At 38.4% G+C, this 21601-nt stretch overlaps 1 pseudogene; it reads left to right on the top strand.

Annotated features, from left to right (window-relative positions):
• Positions 1–81: 81 nt before the first annotated feature.
• On the top strand, positions 82–14273 carry LOC121482641 (annotated as a pseudogene).
• The last annotated feature ends 7328 nt before the right edge of the window (positions 14274–21601 follow it).

Below are 21601 nucleotides of genomic sequence, written 5' to 3'. Positions count from 1 at the left end.
TGGCGCGAGAGGGCAGGGCGCAAGCGCCGCCAGGCTCAGGGAGCGTGACTTCCGTTTCCGTTGTGCCCCGCAAGCGGAATCATGGAGCGGGCTGGCGGAGGAGGTCTTAGTGAGGAAGAACGGTATGACTGTAGTGGGGGCGAATCGTTTAGAAATGAGCAAAGTTCTAATGAAGAGATTGTCTGGGACTTTCAGATAAACATCTTAGGACAAAAGGATAACACCTCAGTTCATTTGTGTGAAAAATGCGAATTACCTATTAAAATCTATGGGCGGATGATTCCATGTAAGCATGCTTTTTGCTATGCCTGTGCAATTTTACATGGAAAAGAAGGTGATAAGATGTGTCCAGGCTGCAGTCAACTGGTGGAGCGAATTGAGGAGCATAAACAAGGTTCTTTATTCATTTGCAGCGGTGTTCAAGGATGCAAGACAACATTTTTGTCTCAAAGACATTTAGAGGCTCATACCAACCTCTGCCATATGAGAGCTGGAAACCCTGTGGCCCGGCCTTAATTTGAAAATGTTCATCTGACATATTGCCCCAGCAACAAACGAAATCTCTGATTGTTTTATAAGGCTGCAAGACAAGCATCATATGAACCATATTCCAACAAGGCAGCATCCTATACCACCACCTCCTTTTCCAATGTGTACTGTACAAGCCATACAATCAGCCATAAGAAGATTTTTGTGCTCCTCCAACGGAATTCATTGTATACAGCTTCACCTCAACCTCCTTCAGTGACTCAGGGAACCTTTGTAAACAAGAAAACAAAGCAACCTACTAACTGTCCCTATTCAGAATGATTCAAATTTAGGTGCTTGAGAACCACTACCCACAGTCTCCACAGCTGAGCTCAGCATCATCCTGCATGTCAGAGTCAACTAGTGATATTGAACTCTCGTCATATACCTCCAGAGCAACATTCTGTACCATAATCTCACCTCCACCACCAAGAAGTCAACGCATCAAAAGGCACATCCTTCCCAGGTTGCAGGTACTTCTCTCTTGATTCACAGCCAAGCTTCAGGTCTATAAACAACTGCTCTCTCGCCTTCTCCATAGACGTATTATTGCTCAGATGCTACCTTATATGAAGTATTTTCCTCCAGGACCTGTACAACCTCAACAGTGTAGTTCACTTGTAAGTACACACCCTTCTCACCACTGTAATTCACAATTTTTACCCCAATTCACATATAATCAAGGAACTTGGAGTCCTCTGTTTATAAAACTAGGGGAAGTGAAAGCCACAGTCACTCCTTCCTCCATGAGTGTAGGATCTATTTTCTCGAACCCTACTTTTTGGACTGTATCATCCAGATCAGACAAGATACAAACCATATTAACAATGATAATAGCATTTTGAACAGAAGATATGATGAGGAAAAAACTTTAGTATTGCCCACCTTCTAATTAAGCTTTGACCATTTGGGGCAGGTAAGTACCTCTTACAGAGGTGGCTCTGAAACTCTTAAAGTCTTGTCTCTTAAAATGGTTTTAAATTTTGATCTTAGGAATGATTTCAAGTACTTTACAATTGTGCAGAAAAGTGCCTCAGGTGAGCATAGCTATGCTTTACAACTTTGCTCCTCTACTGCAGTAAATTGACCCAGAGGTAACCATTTGCAGTATTATTTCCTGAAAAGAAAATTGTGTTCAACTAAAAGTGTCGTTTTTGTTAAACATGCTTAGTCGTTTTTAAATATTTTATTCATTTATTTATTTCAGAGACAGTGAGTGAGAGAGAGAGGAACACCAGCAGGAGCAGAGAGAGAAGCAGACTCCCTTGCTAAGCAGAAAGCCCGATGTGGGGCTCCATCTCATGACCTGAGCCAAAGGGAAATGCTTAACCGACTGAGCCACCCAGGTGCCCCAAACATGCTTAGTTTTTCTTGCAATATATTTTGTTAACTGGAGTAAAGGTAGTAAATTTCAATATGGCTATAAAAAATAATTCCTTTGTACACAAATCTATTTCTCTATAACTTCTAATCTTGTTTCTAGGCCCAAATTATGCTTTCTTTCTTCTTCTTCTTCTTCTTCGTCTTTTTTTTTTTTTTTAAAGAAGCCTCCACCCAACCTGGAGTGTGAATTCTTGACCCTGATATCAAGACCTGAGCTGAGATCAAAAGTCCGACACTCAACCAACTGAGCCGTCCCAGGGGCCCCCCAAATTGCTTTCTCTTTAATGCAGCTGAGGCTCTATGACCCAAACTATCTACAGGCTGAGCCCTGCCCTGGATTCTAGAAGCCATACAAACCAAAAGTATGTAACAGCTCTAGCCCTAATCTTTCAAATCAGCATCAGATCCCTCTTCCTACTCCAACCCTGACCTTATGTACTATTTTTAATGGGGAATTTCCCCTTTGCTGCATTAAAAGATAAACTGAGGAGGTGTGTCATACTGGCTCAGTGGGAAGAGCATGTGACTCTTGATCTTGGGGTCATGATTTTGAACCCCACATTGGATACAGAGATTACTAAAACAAAAAATAGACTTAAAAAATTATAAACAGCCATATTAAACATTTTAAGAGTTTTTTTGAGCAAAAATCAATTTGAATCACACAGTATCCAATTTTGCAGTTAGAAATTGCTCTGATGAGTTATAAAATGAAAGACTTAAATAGGTAGAAAGGAAAAGGAACAAGGAAATTAGGCAAAAAAGCAGACTCGTTATTGCAAGGTTACTTTTTTGAGGGGATGGCAGGGCTCTATTAAACAGATTACTTAATTAGTGCTGGTTAGGTGATTCCTGATTGACTGGTTTAAGATTGCACTTCTGGAAGAACTGAAACCGTAATTAAGTTATGTCTTGGTTTAGTGATATGGGTTTTAACATACGTGACTCCATTTTGTTGTCTTGTTTTTAACACCTGAAAGCCAGAGATCACCTCATACTCTAGATCCAGCTACTAAGGCCTTTTCTTCTTCCTGTGTATGAGACCCTACCTGGGTAATTTATTAGGTATCATAGACTCTCTGGACTGTGACCTTGATTATTCTTTGCCAGCATAAGGTTAAATCTAAAAATATTACTTTAAAAATTTCCCTAGTGCAAAAAATAGAGAACTTTCCTCCCATAGCTCTACTTTTCTTTTTAAATTTCCTTCAGAAAATGAGATTATAATTGCTAGCTCAGCCTCTTTAAAATTCATGTAAATGTTTTTCAAAGCTAAATAAGCCTCTTACGGTTTTGCATACCAGATATGTCATTGCTGGGGGCCAAGGAGCCATCTCTTTGAATATGAACACCAACATGGGTTAACATGTATACAAAAGGGTAAGAGGTTTTTTTGGTCTATACAGTCTCTTTAGCAGATTGCCTGTGATGCACATTGCAGTCCCATTTAATGCTTATTCAATAATAAAACTATTTCATTCTTATCTACATTTCATGAAGAAGTTTTATTGGCCTGGCAGGAAATATTTAATTACATTTTCCCAACGATTTGGCAATAAGGATTTACATGGCAATTCCTGGATTGGGTGATCAGCTGAAAGTCTTGTGGACACACAACAGTCAGGTAAGAAATCCTGAATTAAGAAAAGTCACCTTTCTTGCTCTCCACTATTTTGGAATGCTAGCCAGATGAACTACCCTCTCCGAATTCAAGATTTTATTATTGAGTAAGCATAGGTGATACCAGCTCTAAAATCCCCATCAGGATCACTATTGGCTTTGATGGTAGAAAAGTTGTAGAAAGCCAGAAATGTCTGCAGGGCTTTTTTTTTTTTTTTAAATATTTTATTTATTTATTCATGAGAGAGACTGAGACATAGGCAGAGGGAGGAGCAGGCCCCCTATGGGGAGCCTAATGCGGGACTTGATACCCCGGATCACTGAATCACGACCTGAATTGAAGGCAGACGCTCAACCACTGAGCCGCCCAGGTATCCCCATGTTGTTTCATAAGGAACTCTGAGAAGTGGATTTTTTTTGTTTTTTGAGAAGTGGATTTTAGGGCTGAGACATGAAGTGAAATCGGGTTAGGACACCAGGCATACAAGCATGTGCCCTCAAACAGGGCGGGTAATTAGTTATCAGCTGGAGAAGTTGTGCCCTTGTCTTTTCTTGCAGGGAAATCTACTATGAAAGGGAACCACCATCTAAAAGATTGTTGCTTCCTTCTTTTCAGGAGTCAATTTGATGTAGGGAAAGATTAAGAGATGCAGAGAGAACTGGTATAGCGAAGAAAAGAGGGTGCTTCTATGAAAGAGAAAGTGCTTTAATTTTTCCATTTGCTCTTCCATTATTTCTCAGTCTTTCTGTACCAAATAACTTTTTACATTCTCCTTAGAATGATAGTCATCCAAAATGAGTGGGAAATATCAGAGAGGGAGACAGAACATGAGAGACTCCTAACTCTGGGAAACGAACAAGGGGTGGTGGAAAGGGAGGTGGGCGGGGGGGGGGGGTAGAGTGACTGGGTGACAGGCATTGAGGGGGGCACTTAATGGGATGAGCACTGGGTATTATGCTATATGTTGGCAAATTGAACTCCAATAAAAAAAGTTAAAATTAAAATTAAAAAAAGAAACATGGGGGAAAAAGAAAAGAATGATAGTTATCCAGGAAATACCACTAATTCATATGCTTCAAATGAGGTACTTCTTTTTTTTTTTTTTTTTTTTTTTTAAGGATTTTATTTATTTATCCATGAGAGACACACAGAGAGGCAGAGACACAGGCAGAGGGAGAAGCAGGCTCCATGCAGGGAGCCCGATATGGGACTCGATCCGGGGACTCCAGGATCACACCCTGGGCCGAAGGCAGGCGCCAAACTGCCTAGCCACCCAGGTGTCCCGAAATGAGGTACTTCTAAGAACCTCCGCAAATATGTTCGTTTGTCCAAATCAAAGAAACAGGCGTTACTACCATAAGACTGGATTCCTATGTGTATGCCCATTCCAGATGGGACAGAGAGATATTAACAATTTAAGAAAAAGCCCTGCAGGGCAGCCCGGGTGGCTCAGCGTCTGCTTTCGACTCAGGAGTGATCCTTAGATCACGTCCCACATCGGGCTTCTGCGTGGAGCCTGCTTTTCCCTCTGCCTATTCTCTGCCTCTCTCTTTCTGCATGTCTCATGAATAAATAAATAAAATCTTTAACAAAAAGAAAGAAAAAATTGGGAGTTTGGATAAAAGATCATGTCTTTGTATAAAGGCAACAGGATAGAGGGTCTGCATTGGTCACGTTGAAAAAGACAAAAATAATGTTAGGCCTGATAAATATCAACATGAGAAAAGAAACCAAAGTGCAGGGATGCCTGAGTGGCTCATCGGTTGAGCGTCTGCCTTCAGCTCAGGTCCTGATCCCAGGTCAGGGGATTGAGTCCCACATCAGGCTCCCTGTGAGGAGCCTGCTTCTCTGTCTTTCTATGTTTCTGCCTCTTTCTGTGTCTCTCATGAATAAATAAATAAATATATTTTTTTAAAAATCAAAGTGCTTTATATAATCATACATTTTTGTCTCAATGGGCATACCTGCTGTTTTTGTGCTTTACAGATACTTTGTGTTTCACAGATACTGCATATTTTACAAATTGAAGGTTTGTGGCAACCCTGCATTGAACAAGTCTATTGGCACCATTTTTCCAGAGCATTTGCTTACTTTGTTTGTCTGTGTCACATTTTGGTAATTCTCATAATAATGAAAAATTTTAAATACTATATTTTTATGGTGATCTGTGATCAGAGATTTCAACTCAACTGAAAGCTCAGTGAGCTTTTTTTAGCAATAAAGTATTTTAAAATTAAGATATGTACATTGTTTTTTAAATGCACTGCTATTGTGCGCTTAATAGACCACAGTATATTATAAACATAACTTTTATATGCACGGAAATCAAAAAACTTATTTGACTCACTTTCTTGTGATATTTATTTTATGCAGTGGTCTGAACCAAACCCATGATATAGCCAAGGTATTCTGTATAAAGAAAACCTGCTCTTCCTATTCAGATCATCTGTGAAGCTGATGCCATAGAGAAGCTATTCAGGCCTCCCAGGTAATCCACTTGCCTTTCTCACTAGATGATATTAGTCTTTTTTTTTTTTTTTTTTTTTTTTTTTTAAGATTTTACTTTTGGGGCACTTAGGTGGCTCAGTTGGTTAAGCATCCAACTCTTGATTTTGGCTAAGGTCCATTATCTCAGGGTCATGAGATTGAGGCCCACTCCAGGCTCCACACTGGGCATGTAGGCTGCTTAAGATTCTCTCTCTCTCTCTCTCCCTCTGCACACCACCCAACCCCAGCAAGCTCTGTCTCACTCTCTCTCTCAAAAAAAAAAAAGATTTTATTTTTAAGTAATTTCTACACCCAACATGGGGCTCAAACTCACAACCCCAAGATCAGGAGTCACATGCTTCAGCAACTGAGCCAGCCAGGCACCCCACTATTAGTCATTTAAAGACTTCTTTTTCTGTGCCCAGAAAGACTCGCAGAAGTGCTCCACAGCATTTTCAGTTTGTAGCCCCACATATCGGGATGTGCACTGCCTGCTACAGGGAATTCTGGAACCAACAAACTTCACTGAGGTCATGGACCAAACATATAGGAGACTAGAAAATGACATGACACAGTGAGTATCATGGCCAAGGGAAGCTATTAGCCACGCTTTACAACTGTAGAATAACTAAGGACTTTAGAAACCCATCGAGAATGGCGCCTGGGAGGGACTCCTGGGTGGCTCAGCAGTTGAGCATGTGCCTTCGGCTCAGGGCGTGATCCTGAGGTCCTAGGATTGAGTCCCACATCAGGCTCCCTCTGCCTGTGTCTCTGCCTCTCTCTCTGTGTCTTTCTCTAATAAATAAATAAAATCTTTAAAAAAAGAAACCCATTGAGAAGGGTTACTTAATGCCTTTCTGCTAATGATGGGCTAGGAGACACTACCAAGGAGTACCCAGAAGTAAGTGAATTCCCAATTGATTTTCATTAGCAATCTGTTGCTTTTCAACACTCACTGGTATGGAAGCAGGGGCAGATTAAAATCACCCTCTACTACTATTCACCTTTGTCTTGACTATCTTGCCAACTATCCAAACTCAAGTTAGGGAAAGGCAGTCAGATAGACTGAAAAGGCAAAAGGACACACTGTTACTCAAAGCTTAGCAGCAGCTACTCAATTTTGTGGCCATCTACAGAAAGACAAAGAAGAGAAAAAATGAGAAGGAAAAAAAAAAAGAAGAGAAAAAATGAAAAACCACAGTAGTAGCTACTAAACACTTTATTAAAGGGAATAACCCTACTCTGGTCAACCTAGGAAGGGAGCAAAGGAAGAAGGGAAAATTGTATATCATTATTGCAAAGAGCTAAGACATTGGAAAAGAGATTTTTTTTTTAAAGATTTTATTTATTCATGAGAGACACAGAGAGAGAGAGAGGCAGAGACATAGGCAGAGGGAGAAGCAGCAGGATCCATGCAGGGAGCCCGATGCAGGACTCTATCCGGGGAATCCGGGATCATGCCCTGAGCCAAAGGCAGACGCCCAACCACTGAGCTACGCAGGTGTCCCTGGAAAAGAGATTGTAAGAAGTGACCCAAGAGGGTGCAAAAATTATAACAAGAGAATCAAGAAAACCCAGAAAAAAATATTCAGCTAGAAAATAATTGGCAAAATGCTCAAAAATTGATAGATTGAGGGAATCTTAGGGGTAAGAACTGGAGAATGATATGCTTCAATACCTTTCTCTGAGGTTAACCTATCCTTCCCTTTTCTGGTAGATATGCGTGCTACTTAGTGTGCAGTTAACTTGGAAATTTCTCATTTTGTATCTGGGTGATACAGCAATATTGGTTATTGGTATTTCATGTCAGCCTTCTCCCACTCTTCTTTTCCCTCGGTGGTTCCCATTCAGATTTTTCATGTGACTCAGGAACATTTTCTTACTTTCTCCTAATTCTCTTATAAACCTATCAGGGAGCGACTTGTGCTGTGCAAATAAAGGCCTACCATAATATATACGCCAGATGAAGTGTTTGCTGAGCTCCCTTGGAAAAAGTCACCTGATTTGGTCACTATGTGTCAGGGCTGAAACAAATTGATGCGTCACTTTAGGCCATTATTTAGCAATAATCATACTAGTTTAATTTGAGATAGAAAACCAGTAAAAATATATTATCAAAAGGATAAGCCATGGCCACATATAAAACAATACCTTTGTTTAGAGCTCAATTTGAAGGAATAAAACTTGTTATATTTTAAAATAGGGGGAAAAATAAAATATATTTTAAAAATAAATAAGTAAAAAATAAATAAATAAATAAGTAAGTAAAATTAGGGTGAAAAAGGAGGCATAATTTTGAAAGGGCATTCATCTTGTAATAGTCCCATACTTCTAGTAAAGAAGGAAGATAAATTTGATACAGATGGTTGACTGCTGTGTAGATTTGTACAGTATCTTAAACAAGTAAATAAATTTTCTATTCTTTAACCTATGTAGTTCCTTTTTTTTTTTTTTTTTTTTTAATTTTTATTTACTTATGATAGTCACAGAGAGAGACAGAGAGGCAGAGACACAGGCAGAGGGAGAAGCAGGCTCCATGCACCAGGAGCCCGATGTGGGACTCGATCCCGGGTCTCCAGGATTGTGCCCTGGGCCAAAGGCAGGCGCCAAACCGCTGCGCCACCCAGGGATCCCCTAACCTATGTAGTTCCTAACCCTGCAACTATTCTGACTTCAGTACCATTGTCTGCAAAGTTTTTCTACTGTAACTTATTTGTATTATCTTTTTCTCTTGCTTTTTGCTTTTATTTTAGTGGATGACTCTATTCTTGTTTGCTTTTACTTATGAAAAAGTCATAAGTAAGTCTTATGAAGTTAGAGAATTCCAGAAGAGTTTGGGGATTCCCTTACTATTTTCTCTAGCCATTGATAAGAAAACAGAGAAATCTGTCCCAGCAGGAAGATCTATAATTATTCAATATGTAGATACCTTTCTGGTAATTTCAGTAATGTAAAACTGATACTTTGTCTTCAAAGGGGCTTAAGGCCACACTAAACAAAATGCAATATTACCAAACTGAAAGAAATATTTCAGGCATCTGTTGTTACCTAAAGTCTACAAAGTGTTATAATATAGGAGTCAGCAAATTATGCAAATGAAATGACTTACTACAAAAAAAAACTTAGGGATCCCTGGGTGGCGCAGCGGTTTGGTGCCTGCCTTTGGCCCAGGGCGCGATCCTGGAGACCCAGGATCGAATCCCACATCGGGCTCCCGGTGCATGGAGCCTGCTTCTCCCTCTGCCTGTGTCTCTGCCTCTCTCTCTCTCTCTCTCTCTCTGTGTGACTATCATAAATAAATTTAAAAAAAAAAGCTTAGACAATTTTGGGGTGTAATAGGATAGTGTCAACAATGAATTCCAGCTTTTGCAGATCAAGGAAAATCTCTGATGATAGACTTGCATAATATTTGCTCCAGCTCTTCTGGTTTGATCCCTAGAATCTAAACAGGAATTTGAACAATTAAAATTGGCTATAATCTCTCTCCCAGCTTTAGGGATTCCAAATTTTGAAAAACCCTTCCATTTGTTTTGTACTAAAAATAAAGGTATACTAGAATTTTGACTCTAAAGTTGGGATTGGATTATAGACCATGGATATAATCTGGATGCCGTGGCACTCTGAAAATGCCTAAATGTTTCTGAGCTGTAGTGGCAGCCACCACATTTACTGAAAAGGCTCAAGCCCTTCCATTGGATTACTTGATTTACGGGTTTTATCCCGTATGTGCTGATACTAATCTCAGAAGTATGTAAGACCCTACATTTGTTGGTACACTGTTGAGACTGGCTAGGAACAAGCATTATTATGCAATCCTAACACTGTGATTGGAAGCTGCAACTTTCTAAACCTGGTAGTTTTTTTGCCAGATTAGGAAATCAAATAAATGATCATGATTGTACAATTGTAGGGACGCCTGGGTGGCTCAGCAGTTGAGCGTCTGCCTTCGGCACAGGAAGTGATCCTGGAGTCCCAGGATTGAGTCCCACATTGGGCTCCCGCAGGGAGCCTGCTTCTCTCTCTGCCTGTGTCTCTGCGTCTCTCTCTCTCTTTTATGAATAAATAAATAAAAGCTTTTAAAAAATGATTGTATAACTGTAATAGAAGAAAACATTAAGCCCCAATCTGATTTATGTGATAATCCTTTTCAAAATGCAGATCCCATAATGTTTCCTGGTGGGTCATATACTTGGGACAAAGGTGACCAACTCAAGGCTTTTTATATTGTGGTGACTTATAAATCTTGGAAGCTTGTATTTTGTCTGAAATTAAGTTGGGTAAAGCAGATGAGTTAGTAGCAGTTACTAGAGTTGAGATTCTTGGCTCTGGACAGAAAGCAAATATATATACTGATGATAAATATGTGTTTGGTGTCTGTCATGCAACAGGAAAAATTTAGAAAAATAGGGAATTGTTGGCTTCAGTGAAGACTAAAACATCTCATGAAGAATTAAAGGCTGATTTGTTAGAGGCTTTACAACTGCCTACTCAGATTATCAGTATTCGTTATAGAACTCACACAGGGCAATATGACAAAATTTCTAAAGGCAGTGATTTTGCTGAAAGAGCTACAAAAGCTGCTGTTAAACATGACAGACTCCAAACTTAGAAGCTTCACTTTTAATACTAGAAACCTTTGTTCATTTTCAAAACTAAGTTTCACAAAGAGAAATGAACAAATGGACTGAAAGGAGGGCTAAAAGAAATTCAACTGGACTATAAAAATTACCTAACAAAATAATTCCTATACCTTAGTCTTTATTTCCTTGATTAGTTTATTGTTATGCTGTCAACATCATCTAAGAGGGATTTTTAAAGGCAGTAAACTCTTACTACACCTATCAAATAGAGGAAATTATTCAAAACATATTAAAGAGTTTTATTATTTGTCAGAATTCTTTACAGACCACTTCCAAGGTAGGTGCAAGAAAGTTTACCAGGAACCTGATATCAATTAGCTTTACAAAGAATTAGTGCCTATGGAAGGTCAGAGATTTTTGTGTAGTTGTGATGTGTATGATGTCTGAATGGCCTCGTCTTTCCATCTTCAAAAGCAGATGCTCAGGCAGGGATAAAGGCTCTCTTAATGCACATAATCCCCACTTTTGGGGCCCCAGAGAAATCAGAGGAAATCATTTTATGTCCATTGTTATCCAAGAATTATGCAAATGTTTATAAATTCCTAAAAGCTGTCATACTCCAAGTAGAATGGATGACTCAAACTCAAACTCACTGGCTAAGATTCAGCAATCTACTGGGTTAAAGTGGCATAGAGAGTTACCACCTAAAAATTAGAGCCATTCTTGCAAACAGTAGCCTTATCTCTTTCTTTGAATTTTTTTTTCTTTCTTTGAATTTATGTTTGGCAGTACAGGGGCAAAGGGCAGGCTGCCCTAAAATATGCCACTTCGTCACAGTGATCATTTTAAATAAAAGTTACTTAAGAGACAGCCAATGCAGAAAGAACTCTCTGATCCCTCCTTTGTTTCCACAAAACAAGAAATAAATGTGAAAGTTACCCTCTCTGTACCAGGAGGTAAAGAGACATCAATATTACCACAGATAAGAAATCTAGAGCCAAGAAGTCTATATAAACAACCCTTGGTACTTTTTGCTAATTTACTACCACAGCCCAAATTCTGCTTTGAATTTCTTACTAATCGAAGCTTCCAAAGTTAAGCTTTCTTTGTCCTGTCAATTCCTCACAGATTTTTTTGTCTTTTTACCTAAAAAGTATAAAAACTTCACTCCTTGGTGATTTCTTTGGGTCTCAATTTCATTATTGGGTCTCCATGCACATGTAACTAAACTTTGATTTTTTTCTCCTTTTCTCCTGTTAATCTGTCTCATGTCAGTTTAATTCTTAGACCAGTTGGAAGAATATCGAAGGTAGAAGTAAATTTTCCTCTGCTACATTGGAACTGTGAATTCGTGTCTGAAATTACTTCCTCTGCCCGTTTAACTGAATCCTCTGATCATCATGTTCAATACTTTTTTTTTTTTTTAAGATTTTGTTTATTCATTCATGAGAGACAGAGAGAGAGGCAGAGGCACAGGCAGAGGGAGAAGCAGGCTCCATGCAGGGAGCCTGACATGGGACTCGATCCAGGGTCTCCAGGATCACGCCCTGGGCTGGAGGTGGTGCTAAACCGCTGAACAACCTGGGCTGCCCCATGTTCAATACTTAAAAATGGTGTTTCTCTCTTTCCTTAGAAACCCTGAGACATAAAGTCAGAAGTGCCTAGAGGGACCTGCTGGAAGAAGTCTCCCCTCCACCCCCATCAAACTAAGCAATTTATCTTATACAGAAGTGTTCTAGAGAGAGGATAAGGAGTCCCCACATAGAGGGACAACTTGAAGCACTGTTGATCACCCATATGGCTGTCAAAGTAAAAGATAACCCAGATAGATTCATGCTTCCCATGTGAAGCCAGCTCCTCAGGAGGACTAGACTGGCTGCCACAAAAGCTTTGAAACTTAAATTTTCCTGAGTGACTGATATTGGTACTGAACTCAGCTGAAAGGAGGAATTCTAGTGAACTTAATACAATTCTCAGACTGCCTTGTTGTTTTATTCACAGTAGTAGGTATTTCAGTTACTATAAGAAATACATTTTACTAGAAAACAAACATGTTATTTGTTACATTACTTTTTCTTTCTGTACTCCCAATGATGGTTCCTAAAGCTCTAAATTTTACTCCCAGTATGGATACAACCTGGGCTTGTAAATCCAACAATCCGATTGTTGGCAGAATAAAAAAAAGACCATCTTTATTACTAAGTTGTTTTTATAATATTAAATTAAACTAATATGCATCATACTCGGGCCCCAAATTTGACACAACAAAATGTTTTGTTGACTTGTTTGATTAGAAGGGTGGTATAGAAAAGGATCTGATTAATAGAAAAACAGAAATCTGGCATTCATGGATAGAAACTACAGAATGTTGTGCCCAAGATTGCAAATCCAAGAAACCACCAAGGAGCCGACACCGATGTAATCACACGAGGGTTTAATCACAAGCTCGAGCTTGGGTCCAAGTATACCCGACACAGCGGAGCAGAGACTTGGACCCCGAGACTAAGAAGCATAGTAGTGTTATAGGGGTCCATGGCCAATGAGACTGTAACATACATAGAAAGTTGCACAGTCATGTCGGTCCACACACAGGTGGCCAATTGAATTACGATTCACCCTATAGTGACCATTTAAACTAGCCTATTATTCTGGTTAGAATTGGCGCGCAGGTTTGGTGGGCAAAAGAGGGGTTTTCATTCCTTGGCGGTTAAAGGTCAGAGGTCCTGCATTCCTGTGTGCGCTAGTTTCTGATAAGGGTGTGCTTAATAGCTAAACTAGGGTGAGGGAGTGCCTTAAACAATAGGCAGGTCGTGTGGGGGGTTTTACATGAGATGGCGGGTGTAGCACAAAATGGAGTTAGTCCTGCTCTGCTTGTCCAGGGGTAGAGGATTTTTGTTAGATTTCCTGGGTCCCACACAGAAGATAGGTCTAATGTCACTGTTAACCACTTTGGGATACAAGTTTTTTCCAGTCCTAGAAAGATAAACTTGCCTGTTGGATTACAATAATTACTTAAATATTCAGAGATGACTACAGATTTGGATGGAGGTGAAAAATGGCCCATAAAAAAAAAAAAAGAAAAGAAAAAGAAAAATGGCCCATAGATTGGATTTGTCCTCAGACTTAAAATGATGAGAGCCATGTACACTAAATTCTGGAAGCTGAAGGGGAGCAGAATCTGCTAACCCAAAATATGCCTCTTTCATAGAAGGATTGTCTTTAACTAGTTAGTTTTAAGAAATAACAGACATAGGAGAAGCTCTAAAAACCAGAAGTTACTGTTTTGTACAAAACGCTTAAATATATAAGGGAAATCTCCATTTGTAAGGCTGTCTGCCTCTTCGTACCAGGAGGAAGATGATGACTAAATCTCTAAAAACCTTGTATCAGGGGAGAAGGTAGTGACTGAAATCTGCATAACAACCATACTCTCATTTACTGTGCTTTTCCGTGATAACCTCTCGCAACTGGTTCCTCCCCCCTCACCCCACAGCATTTTCTTTTGCCTTTAGCTGGAGATAGTATATAAGATGATGGCGTGGGCCATTTCAGAGTTACTCAGTTCTGGGTATCTCTCATGTGTATAGGAGGTATATGTATTATTAAACTTCTGTTTGTTTTTCTCTTGTTAATCTGTCTTTTATTACAGGAAGGTCTTAGCCAAGAACCTATAAAGGTAAAGGAAAAAGTATTTTTTCCTTCTATACACACTTCAATCTGTACCCCTGCAATGAGTGCCTTATAGTAGGACTCTGATACTAGATAACGGCCATGAATGTCTTTGTTTTACATCTGGGAGAATTATTTGGGCAGAAGGAATTGTTACTGAAGGGTCTAGTTTATCCTTTAATTGTAATGTTACTTCTATGACTGATGAAAAGGCAGGAGAAATTTATTTTAACAAAAAATTTAGTTAAAAACTTAGATTATCAAGCTCCAGAGTTAAACTACTCATTAGGCTTGGATTGGATGTGATATCGTAAAAAATCACAAATTAAGACTTTAGTTAGTTTTTTTCAAGTAGTTAATTATTTGAAAGTACAAACAAGACGTCACAACAGTTTGTAAAAATTAATGACAAAGGAGAACATTTGTGCACTTTTGTATTAACCAAGAATCTGCTTTAATCATTCACCAATGGTATAATATACTGAAACGTTTTTCCCAAGGCAAATACTATACTAATTTTTAAAACTCATCCTACTGTAATTCTGATAACTGCTTTGTTCTGCATTTTACTATGGACTGGCTAGATATTTAGACTGTTGTTAGAGAAAGGTAGAAATAGCTATGTAAATAATTACAAAACTGTAGATTTACTAAAAAATAGTAACAGAAAGAGGAAATTATAAGATTAAATACACATGTAAAAAATTTAAAATTTTTCCTAATGTAAAAAAAGAACTTTTCTCCCTCTTCTTTAAGCATTTCCTTCAAAAAACTCGAAATTATAAATGCCATCTCTGCCTCTTTGAGATATATGTAAATCAATTTAAATAGTAAATAAGCTTCCTGCCAGTTATGTATCCCAGAAATACGATTCTTGGGGGCCAAGGAGCCATCTTTTTGAAAAATGAACTTCAAGAAGGGCAGTGCCCTGTTTCTCTGTGGCAATTCAACTCCAAGATGTAACTTCCTGCATGTCAAAAGATATGAGAAATTTTATTTTTATTTTGGTTAAAGACAATTAACATGTATATAAGGGATTGTATCTGCCTTGGTTATGTAAACAAGGTAAGATTTCTTTTTTGTCTCTGTAATCTCTTTAGGAGATTACCTGTGATGCATCACAGTCTTTTTAATCCTTATTTAATAATAACACTGTTTCATTATTTCTACATTTTGTGGAGAGATTTCACTGCATTGGCAGGAGATTTTATGTTTAATTATATTTCCTCAACATGAGTCACCTATCTTGGGACCAAAGTCCTTCCTTGAATCTCTAGCCCAGGGGCAAACACCTTGCAAAACTGATCTCTAGGACTCCTCTATTGTAGACTGCTCCATGGCTGCCTAGATTTGCTGCAGTATTCACTCATACATTGAGTTTCTACTAGTTGAATCATATGCTGAAGAGTCAACTACTTTAGTTCCTGAATCTGTTGTATACCACTTGTACTTATCATATGTATTCTTTGGTGTCTGGTTTCCTTTGTTCAATGTAATGTTTTGAACTTAACTCATGCTGTTGCATGTATCAGTTTGTTCCTTTTATTATGAGAGTTCCATTTTATTAATATACCACAATTTTTTTCCATTTAAATGTTGATATACATTTTGGTTGATTTCCAGTATGGGACTTTATTTTATTTTATTTTTTTTAATTTAGAAATTTATTCTGTTTAATCCACAAGCTTTATATAACTTTAGTTTAAAAACAAACTAACAAACAAAAAAACCCAAAAAGACAAAAACAGTGAAAACAAGACACTATTTCAAAGTCTGGGCCCTTCCAGCCTTCCAAATACGAGAGCTCTGAAAGTTGTATATACCATTTGGAAGAACAAGACAGAATTATGAATGGAGCCATGACTTTTCATAAAACAAACTTTTATATAACTGAAGGATCCTTCCTGGGACTAGTTAATTGCCTTTACAAAAAAAACACAACAGAATAGAATGAATTAGTATGGGACTTTAATAAATAAAACTACTACAAACATTCATGTGTAAGTTATTTGGTGGACATAGGTTTGGTTTTATTTAGAATATACAAGTATGTACAGGTCCAAAATGCTGGTTAACATGGTAAAAGTATGTTGACTTTTTTAAATTCTGGGTTTTATTAATTTTTTTCAAGTAAACTCTATGCCCAATGTGGGGCTCAAACTTAAAACCCTGAGATCAAGAGTCATACACGCCACCAACTGAACCAGCCAGGTACCATAGAGTATGTTGACTTTTATAAAAAAGTGCCCAACTAGTTTTGAAGGTAGCTTTACCATTTTATAGAACCCTCAGCAATGTGTAAAATAGCAGTGGTTCCACATCCTCCCCTAAAACTTGGGATTGTCAGCTTTTTGAATTTCAGCCATTCTAGTATGTGTAGAGTGGTATCTCATTATATTTTTTGTTTATATCTTTCTGTTGACTAATGATGTTAAACATCTTTTAATGTACTTACCAGCTACTCATATATGCCTTTGTAAAGTGTATGTTTAAATCCTTTTTTCCCATTTATATTGTATCACTTGTCTTAATTATTGAGATGTAAGAGTTGGGACGCCTGGGTGGCTCAGCTGTTGAGCGTCTGCCTTCGGCTCAAGCTGTGATCCCGGAGTTCTGGGATCAAGTCCCACATTGGGCTCCTGCATGGAGCCTGCTTCTTCTCCCTCTGCCTATGTCTCTGCCTCTTTCTATGTCTCTCATGAATAAATAAATAAAATCTTTAAAAAAAAAAGAGAGATGTAAGAGTCTTTCGTATGTTATGGATAAAAGTCCTTTATCAGATGTACGTATTGCACATATTTTCTCTCTGCCTGTGACTTGCCTTCCAATTTTCTTCTTGAGGAAAAGTTTTTTTCTTTTATATTTAGTGCGAAGCTGCAAAAATTTCCTCCCACAGATTCTTTTAGAAATGTTACAGTTTTAGTTATTTTATGTTTAGTTCCATAATCAATTTAAAGTAGGTTTTGTGTGTGATATGAGGTAATGGCCAACATTCTTTCTTTTTTTTCCATATGGTTATCCAGTTGTTCTGATACCATTTACTGCAATAACTATCCTTTCTTCAGTTAATTACCTTGGCAAAGGTAATTTTGATAATTACCTTATCAAAAATTGATTGAACATGGGGCACATGGCTGGCTCAATTGGTAGAGCATATGACTCTGGATCCTAGGGTTGTGAGTTCAAGCCCCACACTGAGTGCAGAGCTTACTTAAAAAAGAGAAAAAAAAATATTGAAAAAATATATGTAGGTCTATTTCTGGACTCTATTCTGTCCCATTTCACTAAGTCAAAGTATATTTATGGACAAGGGATATTGCCAGTGGCATGCTGGTGACATTCACCACTAGGCACTTTGGAGGCATGGGTATAAACAACAAAAACCACGTTGATTTGTAGCATATGCTGATGGCCAGCACATACATTTTCCAACCATGGTCAATTTCAAAGTACCCTGCACTGTAAATTCCAGCTGCCTCAGACTCCTCAAACTATAGTCTTTAGCTCCTCAACTCAGTGAGACTTCCATGTTTTGCTTGGGTACCCTCTCCGTGTGCTGAGGTTAGGAAAGTCCCTCTAGACAGAAAGCTGAGATGATCATCAAGATTACTTTGTTTCCCTTCTGTCAAAGATCACAGACCTGTATTGCTTCTAGTCCAAAGTCTGAAGAACAGTCATTTCATATATTTTGTACAATTTTCTAGTTGTCTATAGGAAGGAGTCTGTATCAGTTATTCCATCATGGTCAGAAGTACTTCCCAATCAGCTTTAAATGCTTCATTCTTAAATATGAATAGTCATGAACCACCATATATTTGAGGACAGCCTCTAATGAAACACAGATCAAAATAAACAAAAGGAGGCACCTTGTAAGGGGACACCTGGGTGTCACATCTTGGTTTTGGCTCAGGTTGTGATCTCAGGGTAATGAGATCAAGCCCCATATCGGGCTCCACCCTCAGTGGGGAGTCTGCTTGAGAGTCTCTTCCCTTCTCCCTCTGCTCCTCCTGCTCGTGCTCACTCCCTAAATAAATAAATAAATAAATAAATAAATAAATAAATACATCTTTTGTAAAGAAGAACTTTGTAAGAAGCAGATAATACAGATATTTTAGAACTATAATATTTTTAGAGACTTAAGATATTGCATCTATAAAACAAGAAAAAGGATGGTGTAATAAAAGGAAAATTCAGACAATAAGAAGTTTTAGAAGTAAATATATAAATATGTGTATGTAAATATGTACATGTGTGTATGTATACATATATATGACATAAGAAGTATAGGCTGATAGAAAGTTGGAAATTTTTCCTAAAAAGTAGAACAAATGGACAAAGATACAGTAGGAGAGAAATAATAAAATATGGACCAGTACAAGACATTAAATTAGAGGATCCCTGGGTGGCTCAGCAGTTTGGCACCTGCCTTTAGCTCAGGGTGTGATCCTGGAGTCCCGGGATCGAGTCCTACAGCGGGTTCCCTGCATGGAGCCTGCTTCTCCCTCTGCCTGTGTCTCTGCCTCTCTCCCTCTGTCTCTCATGAATAAATAAATAAAATATTTTTTAAAAAGACATTAAAGTAATAGTACTTTCAGGGAAGATAGGAAATAAAAAGGATATTAAATCAAGAAAATTTCTACATGTAAGGGTCTTCATAGATTTTTTTTTTTAAAGAGTTTATTTATTCATGGGAGAGACACAGATTAATACAACAAAGCACATCATCATGAAACTTTGGAATACCTAGAATGAAGAGAAGATTCTAAAACCTGTCAGATGGGATGCCTGGGTGGCTCAGTAATTGAGCGTGTCTGCCTTTGGCTCAGGTTGTGATCCTGGGGTCATCGGATGGAGTCCTGCATCAGGCTCCCTGCTTCTCCCTCTGCCTATTTATCTGCCTCTGCCTCTTTCTCTGTGTGTCTCTCATGAATAAATAAATAAAATCTTTAAAAAAATAAAATAAAAAATAAACCCTGTCAGAGAGATCATGAACTATACAATGGATTACAAAAGAGAATAACATGGAGCTTCTCAACAGCAACACTAGATGTAAAAGAAGACAAACACCTTCAAAATTCTAGGGAAAGTGATTTTTTTTACCTCAAATGCCATAGCTCATATCAATCAAATATAAAGAAAGACCAAAGGTATTTGAGACATGTAACATCTAAAAAAAAAAAATAAAGGATGAGCTCCAGCAGAAAGGAGTAAACCAAGAAAGATGGCACTGTATAATCCAGAAAACAGACCCAGTACAGAAATCAAGTTGTTGTTTTTTTATAATCGTGAGGGAAACTCTAGGATGACAGCTGTACAGCTAAACTAAAAAGCAAGCAACCAGTCCAGACTGAAACGGCATGATGGGGAACTTTAGGAGAGTGGTCCCCAAGGAAAAAAAAATAGAATTGACAAATTAACTCCTGTGCCTTCTTGAGTTTAAAATTCTACTTAGATTATGATAGTTATTTAGAAAACATGAGTCCATTTTCAATTCCAAAGAAAAATAGAATTTGTAAGAAACTGTCTTAGTCCATTCAAGATGCTATAAGAAAATACCACAGACTGGATAGCTTTTATTTTATTTTTTTTTATAAATTTTTTAAAACTTTTTATTTATTTATGATAGTCACAGAGAGAGAGAGAGAGAGAGAGGCAGAGACACAGGCAGAGGGAGAAGCAGGCTCCATGCACTGGGAGCCCGATGTGGGATTCGATCCTGGGTCTCCAGGATCGCGCCCTGGGCCAAAGGCAGGCGCCAAACCGCTGCGCCACCCAGGGATCCCTGGATAGCTTTTAACTTTTTTTTTTTTAAATTTTATTTATTTATTCATGAGAGACACAGAGAGAAAGAGAGGCAGAGACACAGGCAGAGGGAGAAGCAGGCCCCATGCAGGGAGCCCGATGTGGGACTCGATCCTGGGTCTCCAGGATCATGCCCTGGGCCGAAGGCGGGGCTAAACCGCTGAGCTACCTGGGCTGCCCCTGGATAGCTTTTAAACCATAGAAATTTATTTAACACATTTCTGGAGGCTAGAAGTCTAAGATCAGACTGCCAGCAAGGTCAGGTGAGAGTCTTCTGTATTGCAGATTCTCATTATAACCTCATATGACAAAAGGGATGAGGAAACCTTGTGAGATATGAGAACACTAGCCCATTCATGAAGGGTCCACTCTCATGCTCTTATCACCTCCCAAAGGTTCCACCTCCAAATATCATCATTTTGGGGGGATTAAGATTTCAACATACGAATTTTAGGGGGACACAGACATTCAGACCATGACAGAAAGAAAATCTTACTACATAGTTCAGTTGGCTGTCCACCATTTTTATATAGCTGTAAATAGTAAATAATGATTTATCCATATATTGGGAGAATAGAAGGAAAAAATGTGTCAGTGAGGAGAGGGAGATTTTTGTAACTAAGTCTTCATACTCAATAGTATAAAATCAACAGATAATGCTAAAAGTTATAAAGTTTAAACACAATAAAACATGTTATTTTTAAAACATAAAGATAATAACAGAAGAAACAACTCAGTGGAACAGGAATCAAAAGTAATGAGGGCAGGTAGGAAGACTACCGCTTTTATATATGTGCCTAATAGCATAAGGTGACCTTTTAAACTGTGAGTACACGGGACGCCTGGGTGCCTAGTGGTTGAGCATCTGCCTTTGGCTCAGGGCATGATCCCAGTCCCCGGATTGAGTCCCACATCTTGTTCCCTATGTGGAGCCTGCTTCTCCCTCTGCCTATGTCTCTTCCTCTTTCTCTGTACCTCTCATGAATAAATAAATAAAATCTTTAAAAAAATAAAATAAACTGTGAGTACACAATACTTTGAAAAAAATGTAAATTAGAAAAATAATATCTTCCTGGCACTATTTCTAATTTTGCCTTAAATGCAATACCTCAAAAATAGAAAGGTCAAAGCATGATTAGAAGAAGGAAAGAAGGGATCCCTGGGTGGCGCAGCGGTTTGGCGCCTGCCTTTGGCCCAGGGCGCGATCCTGGAAACCCGGGATCGAATCCCACATCGGGCTCCCGGTGCATGGAGCCTGCTTCTCCCTCTGCCTGTGTCTCTGCCTCTCTCTCTCAATCTGTGACTATCATAAATAAATAAAAATTAAAAAAAAAAGAAGAAGGAAAGAAAAAAAAAGAAGGAAAGAGATGAGATTTAATATACCTAGACTGAATTATTACTCAGTTATCTACTCACAACATTCATGCCTTTTTAATTCCTTCCAATGCTAGATCTTCAATCCAGACTCACTGGGTTCTGACATCAACAAAGATATGAGTTCAAATCCTGTATTATGAAAAATCCAAATGTT

Source organism: Vulpes lagopus, chromosome X (assembly GCF_018345385.1).
Source record: "Vulpes lagopus strain Blue_001 chromosome X, ASM1834538v1, whole genome shotgun sequence".
NCBI classification, from domain to species: domain Eukaryota; kingdom Metazoa; phylum Chordata; class Mammalia; order Carnivora; family Canidae; genus Vulpes; species Vulpes lagopus.
Note: the sequence above shows the minus strand (reverse complement) of the source record. Positions and strands in the feature narration are given on the sequence as shown.